Source organism: Hevea brasiliensis, chromosome 14 (genome assembly GCF_030052815.1).
Source record: "Hevea brasiliensis isolate MT/VB/25A 57/8 chromosome 14, ASM3005281v1, whole genome shotgun sequence".
Classification (NCBI taxonomy): domain Eukaryota; kingdom Viridiplantae; phylum Streptophyta; class Magnoliopsida; order Malpighiales; family Euphorbiaceae; genus Hevea; species Hevea brasiliensis.
In genome coordinates, this window is record NC_079506.1 from 28,013,721 (window position 1) to 28,025,855 (window position 12,135).

Consider the following 12,135-nt stretch of genomic DNA (forward strand, 5'->3'; position numbering starts at 1 on the left):
CATAATATACATATTTTTTGAACATTAGAGTCAACCAAATCTGCACCCTTCTTATGAGTTTCAAAGAATATAGTTCCAATGTCTGGTGGATTGCCATCCTTGCCTCCATTTATAAAATACAATATTGTTACAAAATAGCATAATATATTTAATCACTAAGATATAAAAGTATGAAAAATTTTCACTAATATTACCAAGTCATAAATAATTTGTCTGCATGGTTTGCTACCAGTGCGATTGAGCATATTTAAGTTTTGCCTATTTCTAGTGTTTCGAACACCTGTTTCTTACATTAATAATTTATTTAAAAAATATATATGTGAACCATTCTAAAGAATAATAAAACTTAAAATAAATATTGTTATATTTAATTTACATAATTTCTAATATCAGTGAAAGAAAATGTGTCATACCTTAAATTTTTTGGCAAAGAAATAATTCTTAACTAACTACTCCTAATCTTCTTGATGGATCCCATGAGGGACATTTTTCAACACCTTTAGAAAGGAACCACATGGCATTATCATGTGGCATTTCAAATCTCCTTTGCAATTATTCCACAATTGATTCATATGCTCCAAAGTCTTTTCTCGATATAACTCAATGTTATCATTTTTAAATTTCTCCTATAAAAAGAATTAGAATGAATGAATAAATAAAAATTAAAAATCAATCAAAAGTTTAGTCAAAAGTAAAGGTACCTTAACTGAATCCCACATATAATTTTTTGCATCTTCTCAAATTTCCTTCCATTAGTACATTCTTATTAGACAAATGTTCGCGTCATGCACTATTTTGCTCAAATATCTTGACCATTCTCTATGATTTTGTCCAATAACTAGATTATTATAAAAAATCACATTCAGTTTCTCTCCATCCATTAGTGTTGGAACCCTTTTACCCTTGTTCATACCCCTTATTTATCTCTTATTTTACATTGTAGCAATATCTAAAAAAATTAGTCTTTAATACTTCATTAATAGTTTAGAAATAATGCACCAATAATAAATAAGTATGATGAACGTAAATTAATAATAATGCATATGATAATAATTATTTTGTCCTTCGTGTGCTTACTCCTGCATTAGATTCTCTTCTACGGAAGTGATATTAATTTGACGTTGGCTTCTTGTATTATTTTTTATAGTATCAAAATCTATCAACATAATGAATAAAATTAAATTATTAGTTTAAACTAAATTCATAACCTCGAATGAAATAGAAAAATAAGGATCACCTTCATACACTTGTTCAGATACTTGCTCTTGTATTCCACTATCTTTTTCCCTAGGATCAATATCTTGAAGGAGAGATGTCATAATGTAGCTTTAATGGACTATATGCAATTGATCCAATATGCCTTTGCGTGGATTTTACGAGAAAAAATGATCTTGATTGATGTCTACGTCCCCGTCCCCTTCCTAATGCACCTGGTGGTATGAATGAACCTTTCACTATTTTTGTCCTAGTTTAATGCAATCTTGCATCATGAACCCATAGTCATTTATTTTCAATATGTTAATACAATCTAAGAAACATAAAATAAACACTTTATGTTAAACCAATATGTTAAAACTACATTCAATAACATAATTTACTTAAACATCCAAAATAAAATATTGATATATTATAGAGTTTATTCTAAGAGAAAAGTAAGACATTAGCATCTAATAATAAAAAGTAAATACACTTCATAATCTATGTTTTCTTTTCTTTTGTATTAAAGATATATCAACTCTTTGTGGCTTTGAATCCATCCTGTTCGAACTAATTTCATCATCTGCATCAACTGTAGTCGTTTCCAAAAGCTTAGGATTGATATATTCATCTTATTAATATGCTTTATCTATTTGATTCAAATCAATGGGCTCAATGTCTTATTTTAATGGCATTTAATAGGAATATAGAGGATGTGTAACACCCTAGACAAATCCCACATCGGCAAAACATGGGAGAGATGCTGGGTTTATAAGTTGGCGGTTCGTAACCCCTAGTGACGCATTTTAAAACTGTGAGGGCTTCGGTCTAGAGCGAACAATATCACTAGTGGGCCGGGCCATTACATTTGTGGTATCAGAGCCACTCCGCGTGCAACCTTGGGCGATGGTGGGGCAAACCTCAGCGAGGATGCTGAGTCCCATAAGGGGGGTGGATTGTAACACCCTAGGCAAATCCCACATTGGCAAAACACGGGAGAGATGTTGGATTTATAAGTTGGCGATTCGTAACCCCTAGTGACACATTTTAAAACCGTGAGGGCTTCGGTCTAGAGCGGACAATATCACTAGTGGGCCGGGCCATTATAGGACGAGCCTTTATCACACAATACCAGCCCTTGTCACTATTGTCTGAGACATAAAAGACTTGTGATGCTTAGTTAGCTAATATGAAAGGCCCATTTGTTTTCAGAGTTCATTTGTAGTTAACACTAATAACCCTATATTCATCAATTTTAACCCCCCTCATTTGATCATAAATATCCCACTAATTACAACGAAATAACACCACACATCTTCGTGTAAGATATTACAACTGATTAATCTCAGTTAAGAAACCATAGTAATCTATTTTGCTAACTTCACCACTAATAACTCCACTTACAACAACACCACTATTTTGTGTCCTCAAACCTTTATCATGAGATTCAATATGAAACCTATACCCATTAACAATTTAACCATAAATAGATGTCACATATCGAGCATGACCACATGACAATGAGAGTAGAGCTTCCATCATCTGACTTTGGTCTTTTTTATACAGCACGTAATCTATAAAAAGAATAGTTCAAAAAAATGAAACATCAATTCTTTGTGGTTATAAACAATTAAAATAAGTATTTAAACCATGTAACTTAAAGTGTACTTACTCTTGTCTTAAACCATCTACCAAAATTTTTATTTTATTGACCTTCAGACATACCTACTGCATTATTTGCTAGCAATTATGAATACTCTTTAGGGGAAAAAAAAGGAGGATTATGGGTGATTGTGATGAATTGAAAAAGAAATAAGATAGTAAATACAATATTAATAAGCTTAAAAATATCATAGTCATTGTATCACTTGACTTCATCATTATTCTTTAATACATAAATATAAGTTTGCTCCCACTCTTGTGTATCAAGATCATGAGTTTTACAAGCACCTAATGCCTGTCCTACTATGGTGAAAATTGATAAACCTCCATCGTTTTTATTAGTTCCACCATCATAGTTATGCTCTTATTGATTAAACTTTGTCTCAATATCATGCAAGTACATTGAGCAAAGAGTCATGCATTCATTCGCAATATATGCCTCTACAATTGAACCCTCTACACAAGCTTTATTATGAATACATGGCTTAAATGAATATAATGCTCATTCTATTGGGCACATCCAACGATATTGTAGTGGCCCCCTAATTTTATCTTCATTAGCTAAATGCGTAGGCAAATGCACTATAATGTCAAAGAATGAAGGTGGAAATATCCTTTCTAACTTACAAAAAGTTATAAGGATTTGCTTCTCTAATTGTTCTAGTACATCTACCTTTAATGCCTTTCCATCCAAATGAGTGAAAAATAGTGACAACTCAACAAGAAGTTTATATACTACTTTAGGAAGTAAACCACGTATAGTAGGAGGAAGTATATTTAATAATATGTAATAAAAGAACATGACAATCATGACTCTTTAATCCTGAGATTTTACACTCTTTCATGTTTACACAGAGAAATATTAGATGAAAATCTACCTAGAACTTTTAATTGTTTTAGAAATTGGCAAAGCTTGTATTTTTCATCAGTAGATAAATTGTATACTGCTAGAGGTATCACAACTTTATTCCCTCTTGTATTGGGTAAAACTCTGGCCTTATAGTCATTGCTTGAAAATCAAGGCGAGTTTTGATGCCATCTTTAGTTTATCCCTTTTTGTTCATGATTGTCCCCAACACATTATCAAATATGTTCTTTTCAATGTGCATGACATCTAAGTTGTGGCGTAGCAATAGGGTTCTCTAATATGGAAGCTTAAAGAATACACTCTTTTTATTCCAATTGTCTCCTCTACCATCATGTGAGAATGATTTCCTCATATGAGGAGCCTTAGTTAATGTCACCCCTTCAAGATCCTTCACTTGATCAAGTATATCATCTCCTGAAAGTGGCTCGGGTGGTAACTGTTGATCCATTGTACCATCAAATGATATCTTATCATTTCGCCATTTATGATTAAGAGGAAGATATCATCAATGAGCCGTATAAAATTGCTTGCTTCCATTGGCCAACCTCATCCAACAATTGTCCTTAACAAGGACAAGCCAACTTTCCCTTAGTACTTTAACTTCATAAGTTACCATATGCATGTAAATCATTAATAGTCCATAATAAAGCTGCATATAACTTGAAATTTTTTTTGGTGCATGTGCATAAAATGTGTCAATACGATTTTCTAAGAACTCCCTTAGTTCTTTTACTAAAGGTTGAAGATAAATGTCTATTGCATCTCCGGGACCCTCAGGACCTGAAATGAGGATTGACAAAATAATATTCAATTGTTTCATGCACATTTAAGGTGGCAAATTGTATGGAATGAGTACAATTATCGACATATTATATGGCATATTTGAATTGGCAAAAGGTTAAAAGCAATCACTAGCAAGGCCTAGTCTCATATTGCGAGAGTCTGAGGCAAATTTTGGATGTAATTTGTCAAAAGAAGTCCATGCCATTGAATTAGCAAGGTGTCTCATCACTCCATCATCTACCCTCTTCTCCTCATGCCACATTATCAAAGACGTTGTCTTTGTGGACATAAACAACCTTTGAAATCTTGGTTTTAGTGGAAAGTACCATATAATTTTTATTGGTGTTCTCTTCCCATTGGCTTTAAACTTATCTTCCCCATTACATTTATCTGTCTTCCATCTAGAATAGCCACATACCTTGCAAAAATCTAACCCCTCATCCTTTTTCCAATATAAGATGCAATTATTTACACATGCATTAAATTTTTTATATGAGAGACCAAGATCTTGAATTACCTTCTTTATATCGTAATATGAATCTAGAAAAGTAGATCCTTCAGGCAATAATTCATCTTTTAATAATTGAAAAAACATAGTAAATGACTCATTACTCCATCGACCAAGGCTCTTATTATAGAGCAATTTGACCAAGCAAGATAACTTTGAGCTCTTAGAACCTTGGTATAATGGTTGCTTAAAATCTCTTAATAACCTATAAAATTTATTTGCATCATCATTCAGTTCCTCTTCATGGATATCATGGCTAAAGGTATCCGCATCCATAAAGTTTATATCTTGATCACAAAACTCTAGATACAAATCCCTTAATATATCATGCATCGCATTACTAGGCTTATCTTTTTTTAATTCATCACTTTTTGAATCAGATTCAAATTCACCTAGCCTTTCTCTATGGTGATACCAGAACTTATATCTATGAATTATTCCATACACCTTGAGGTGTGTCCCTACCACTTCTCGTGTAATGGAATACGTGTTATTGGACTTGACACAGGGACAACAAATTTTCCCATAATTCTGAGTTTTTTTAAAAGCATAGTCTAAAAATTCTTCAACCCCATGTAAATACATATCATTAAGATGATCACCAACAAGATCCATCCATCCTTTTCTAGGAGCCATTACCTAATAAACGTATTTGATAATGAAAAGAATTTAGTTTAAAATTTAGGTTACATTATTTGCTAAACAATCATTAAAATAAATTAAAAAAATAAGGATCAACTATCAATTGATAAAAATAGGTAAACATATGAGGCCTTATTTGTAAGTGTTCCTAATATTTAGTGATCAATTTTTAAAAATATAAGGGCTTCGTAAATAATTATAATATTTAGGATCAATTTATAATAAGAATTTATTCGTAAGTGTCTGTGTGTGCGTGTGTATTATTTAGGGAATAATTTGTAAAAAATATAAGGGCTTATTCAAAAGTATTTATAATTTTTAGGGATAAATTTATAAAAATATAGGGTATAATTCGTAAGTATTTATAATATTTAGTGACAATTTTTTTAAAAATATAGGGGCTAATTCATAAATAATTATAATATTTAAGGATCAATTTATAATTAGTAGTTAGGGATCAATTTGTTAAAATATAGGGACTTATTCGTAAGTTTTTATAATATTTGGGGTCAATTTGTAAAAAATATAAGGGCTTATTTGAAAGTATTTATAATATTTAGGGATCAATCTGTAAAACATGTAGGGCATTATTAGAAAGTATTTATAATTTTTAGGAATAAATTTTTCACAACAACTTATTCCTAAGTATATATATTGTTATTTAATCAATTTGTAAAAGCACATCAAACAAAAGCATAATATATAAAGGCTGATTCACCGAATTTTTATTATAAATTTTAACAATGAATACTTGTACTTACAAGCACAAGGATCTTGAACAAGATGGTGCTCCAAGTATGATAAGTCCTGAATCTCTTTGTATCAAAATACATATATAATTAGCAGGGCACACTTTAAAATATTGTTCAAATCTCATAGCTTATGCTACTACATGTAAATGAAAGAGAAAGAATGCTAGCAAAAAAAGAATGCTGCTACATAACTTGTGGTGCTACATAAAACTATCCCCGAAACATAATTTAGAACAATGACCAATTAATAGATACGCACTATATCAAGTATAAATTCAACATTTTAACATATTAACCTACAATCCTTATGAGGACTTTCCTATTGTTTATATGATTCCTACCTTATCTTTAATCTTATTCCTTAATTTGATTTGACTTAATCCAGAGCAGTGATACTTGTAAGCCACCTTTTAAAAGTCCATGCTCCTAGGGATCATATTGCCTTCAAAGGAAACGTGTAAAAATAATAAATGAAATAATGAATTTGTGAGAAAGACCATTCCTTCAAGAAAAAAAAAAAATGCTTTACCAGCATCTGAGTCTTAAAAATTAAGAGTGCCTCAACAACCCATTTTTGTCTAGCATCTGTTAAAAGACTAAATTTTAATGACCTAGAAAATTCAAACAATTGTGTGATTTTTCAATTATGAAAGACCATTTAATTTTGGCAATTGTAACCTAATTTGAGAAAGTGGTTTTAGTTTTGGCCGGTGGATAAAAATTAAAATACAAATTAATATTATAATATTAATAGATTTGGTGGTTGTAGAATCCACCAGAAATTAAATTAACTGAAATCACCAATTATGAAATATTTTCTGCAGTAAGTGGTAAATCCAGATCAAACCCTAGAGACTGAATTATTAAATTTCGTGCACTTGTGTACTAGAAAAAAGAAACAAAGGTTAGGGGGGAGGGGGGTAATTCACAATCCAAAGAAGAAATCAAAAATCCAAAATTAATATCTAAAATTAAATAAGAAACTCTCAAATTAAACAAACTTCAGTCCAAGATAATTTGCATTCCAATGCATTGATTCGATCATAGACAAAAGAAATACAATTATCTCTTATTGAATACTTAACGTAGATTTACCAAACAGTGAGGTAAGATCCCTAACTTCCCTATACTCATCAATTCGAGCCCAGCACTCTTATTGACTCTAATTATTAACTAAAATGGTATTAAGCAATCCTCATCAAATTAATAACTGCTTTAAGAATAGCAAGTACTTAAGCTGAACAACAATTTATAAAGCATAAATCATTTAATTCACCCTATTGTTTCCTTAGGTTGTTATCGAAAACTGTGATTATGATCAATAAAACCTAATTGCTACTCATGTTCAATCTTACACAATAATTATGGAATATGAAGATGAACTAGCAATTGATCTCATTAAACAATTAACTAATAGGCCTTTTTAGCAAATCATTCAATAGATCAAAGACAAAGAAATCAAAAAACAATAGATATTCAAAAAGACATAAATTAAATTAAGAACCTAGTGTCACAAATCATGCAAAAGAACTTGAATCCCTTGAACTGAATTAAAAAATTAGCCACTCATGTTCATGGCTTACAGAAAATTAAAGAAAAATAAAGAAGAAAACTAAAAAGAGAATGGAGAATGAAGGTCTTCTATGATATTCGAAGATGCTGAATGGGTGTGTTTTAGCTGCTGCCCAAAGACGCATTTATAATCAAAAACCTAATCCCAAATATAGGAACCAAACTATGAAAAGTTTTCAAATTCAAAAGACAGATTTTCAGCCTGCATTCACGTCTCTGTAATCAAGGCTAATTTTCAGTAACTTCCTTTTCGAATCTGTCTCTGCCCTCTTCAAAAAAGTTGTAGCCCTATTTCTTAGCTTTCCAATGGGTACTCATTTGCCCAAATTTGAGGTCTACAGCCCAAGTTATGGCCTAAAAATCGGGACTGATTTAGATAGATGGTCCAGCCCATAGTGACGACTTCATTGCTATTTTTGACAATTAAAATGGCCTCATCTCGCGTCCAGCCCTTTATAGAAGTTGCAGAGGAAGCTCTTAAGGTTCAATTGGGCTTGGGCTTGATTCATTTGGATGTCTAGAACTCTAGATACAAAATAAATACTGAAACTAATCGTGGCATATCAAGTCTGGGCTTTTGCAATAGATCCATAGCTCATTTTGTCAACCTTGGAGACTGATTTGGGCTTTGGTCCCTCTTTATCATTTGTAGTGCTCTATCTTAGCTTTTCAATGGATTAAACAGCAATTAATTTGGAGATCCACAACTTTAGAAAGACCTGAAAAATACAGCAAATGTCAAATGCTGAAAATTTCTCCATTTAACACAATTATTCCAACAATTATCTAAAAATATGTCTAAATGATAAATATACTTTAGTCAACTGAATTATGCATAAAAACATACTAGAAATACTAAATGTGATGGGAGTAAGATTAATAAATTATGCACTTATCAAATTCCCCCACACTTATTCCATGCTTGTCCTCAAGCATGACTTAAATTCTCAATCAACTCCACTTAGAAGTTCCTTAACTTCACCCTATCACAATATTCTCTAACAAAAGATTAAAAGTTTGAAAGAAGAGGCAAGTAAGGTAATAACCATCACAACAAATTCCATCAACACCATACCAATATATCAACAATTTTTTCAACATAAAACAAAAGGCTCGAAATCAATTAAGCTCGCACAATTAAAGTTTCATAAAATTTTAAATCAATATACACCAAAACACAAGGTTAATTTATTAAGGCACAACAATTATAGCTCTTTGCAAATCTTAGGAGAGATAGAAATGGGCTTTTTTTTTAATTTGAAATTGGTACTTCTTTCTCATCACAGTTACTTTTTTTTTTTTTTTTAACCATTACCTTCAGAAAAGTACCTTGCTCATATCCTAGCTAGCTTTTGGCTTGAGAATCGACATGGGGTTCATGAAGACCCCTGGTTAGTTTGCTTAACTAAAATAGCGGAGCAATTTTCAAGTTCAACATTTTATTTCCCTCAATTTATGCGTCTATATATTATAAAGTGCCTTGATAGATTAAACAAAGTTTTGAAATATGCATGACATTAGTTTAAAGCACACATAACTAATCATTTCACCATTAAATCAAGCATAAATGATTTATGCAGAAAAAAAATTGCTCTATGGTATGGAAAAGAGGGAAAATCCATCATTAAATTTACTATTACCTTGCCTAAAATCTCAAAAATTCAACTTAAAATAGAAAAGTCATTTCAAGGACAAAGCACTTCTCTCCGAGAGTTAATATAGAATCATTAATCAAGCTTATGAGAACAAATTTTATTTTTTTTTTATTTTTTTTAAACAATTAAAAAGATTGTAGCAACAAATTTCTCCTCCCCCACACTTAAAACTTAAATTGTCCCCAATGTAAAGCCCAAATGCAAAAGAAAAGAAAAAAAAATGCTAGAAAATAAAATAAAATAAGGGAAAGAAAACAAATCTAATTGTGGCTAACAAGCCTCCCATGGGTTGCCTCCCAAGAAGCACTTTTGTTTATCGTCATTAGCTTGACATGGCAAAGCTCCTTAATCCACATACATTGGGTTACTCAATTTGAGCTCCTCCACTGTATGCTCCAGGCATCAGCTTCAATATGGAATTATACAATAAAACTTTTTGCCCAATCACAAACTGCTTCCTTAGTTTGTCATAGAATGCCTTCGTCTTTTCTTTATAGATCCTAGAATTCTCATAAGCCTTAAGGCGAATTTCCTCTAATTCATGCAAATGCAATTTTCTTTCTAACTCATCCTCAAAAACATCTTGCACAAATGTATCAACAACATTAATAGAAAAGACAGAATGATCATCAGCAGGATATTTCATGGCATCAAAGATATTAAATTTGACAGTCTCTTCATCAAACTCCATAGTTAAGGTACCCTCATCCACATCAATTTTTGTCTTGGCAAGTTTTAGGAAAGCTCTTCCAAACAAAATCAAAGCTGAACTATCATCCTCCATATCCAAAATGTAAAAATCTGCAGGAAAAATCAATTCTCCAACCTGCACCAACACATCCTCAACTACTCCCAATGGGTAAGCATTAGAACGATCAATTAATTGAATAATGACATTGGTTTCTTTCAAAGGACCCAAATTTAAAGTTTGAAAAACTGAATTTGACATAACATTAATATATGCTCCTAAATCTACCATTGCACTTTCAAATCTAGAATCACCTATTTTGTAGGGAATAGAAAACGAACCTGGATCTTTACACTTAGGGGGTAATTATTGCTGAATTAATGTTGACACATTTTCCCCCACACTGATATTCTCATTAGTACTTAACTTACGCCTTGTAGTGCATAATTCTTTAAGGAATTTGGCATACCTGAGAATTTGTTCGATCGTATCAAGTAAAGGTATATTAACCTCTACCTTCCTGAAAGTCTCCAAAATTTCTTTCTCTTGTTCTTCTTTCTTATTTTTAGCCAACCTGCATGGGAATGGAGGAAGAACATAATTATTAACCTTATTCAATTTAGGTTCAGTATTTACCTCAACTTCAGGAACTTCAGACTCTTTTGGTCCTTGCTTCTTTCTTTTTATTGGCTCATGTGGAGTCTGATTATCTACTTCTTTCCCACTCCGCAACAGTATCGCACTCACATTTTCTCTAGGATTCATGATTGTTTGTGATGGAAGCTTTCTAGAACCTTGAGCTTCAAGCTTGCTCACAGATGAAGCTAACTAACCAATCTGCCTCTCTATGTTTTGAATGCTATTTCTGCTCTCCTGTTGAAACTGTTGTGTATTGTTAGCCAAAGCCTTAAAAATTTCATCAAGTGACATACCTTGATTTTAAGGAGGTGGAGGTGGTTGATTCACTTGTCTCTGCTGCTGGTATCGGTTTTGCACCAATTGATTCCCATAACTCAGATTAGGATGATCTCGCCATCCTGGATTATAAGTATTGGAAAAGGGATCATACCTGTGTTGTGGCTATCCATAATTTCCTACTGCATTAACATGTTGCATTGATTCATCCTCTTGTAATGCAGGACACATGTCAGTAGCATGACCCGAACCCAAACAAATCCCATATACCTTAACAGTTTGCATTTTCCCTATAGCCAATTACCTCACCAAAGAAGTTAAATCAAAAATCTGTTTCTCAAGGTTAGATGTACTTACCTCATTAACCTTCATGGGTGTGTGATCCATTCTCATTCCAAACTACTGAGAGTTTGCTGCCATGTTAGTAATCAACCTCCTAGCTTCATCTGGTGTTTTGCAACCAAAGCTCCTCTACTGGCAGCATCTATCATACTGCGGTCCATTGGTAGAAATCCCTCATAGAAATACTGAATCTACGGCCGCTCACTTATTTGATGGTGGGGACAGCTTGCACACAACTTCTTAAATCTCTCCCAATACTCATACAAACTCTCTCCATTGTATTATCGGATGCCACACATTTCTTTTCTTATGTTGGTAGCACGGGAAGCAGGAAAATACTTCTCCAAAAGTATCTGCTTCATCCCATTCCATGAGTTGACAGATCTAGAAGGAAGGTAATACAACTAATCCTTAGCTGTTCCTTTCAATGAGAAAGGGAAAACTCGAAGCTTGATTTGATCCTCTGAAACTCCTTGAAATTCTTTTAAATGCTTATGTGGATCCTCACCTGCAAGACCATGAAACTTAGGCAACAAATGGATTAGTCCATA

General features: G+C 32.4%; 1 non-coding gene across 1 annotated transcript; it reads left to right on the forward strand.

The window, feature by feature from the left end:
* The first annotated feature begins 11,791 nt into the window (after positions 1-11,791).
* Positions 11,792-11,898, forward strand: LOC131173627 (small nucleolar RNA R71). Its single transcript, XR_009143940.1, has one exon. It is a non-coding gene; the product is annotated as a small nucleolar RNA R71 (small nucleolar RNA).
* Positions 11,899-12,135: the final 237 nt, after the last annotated feature.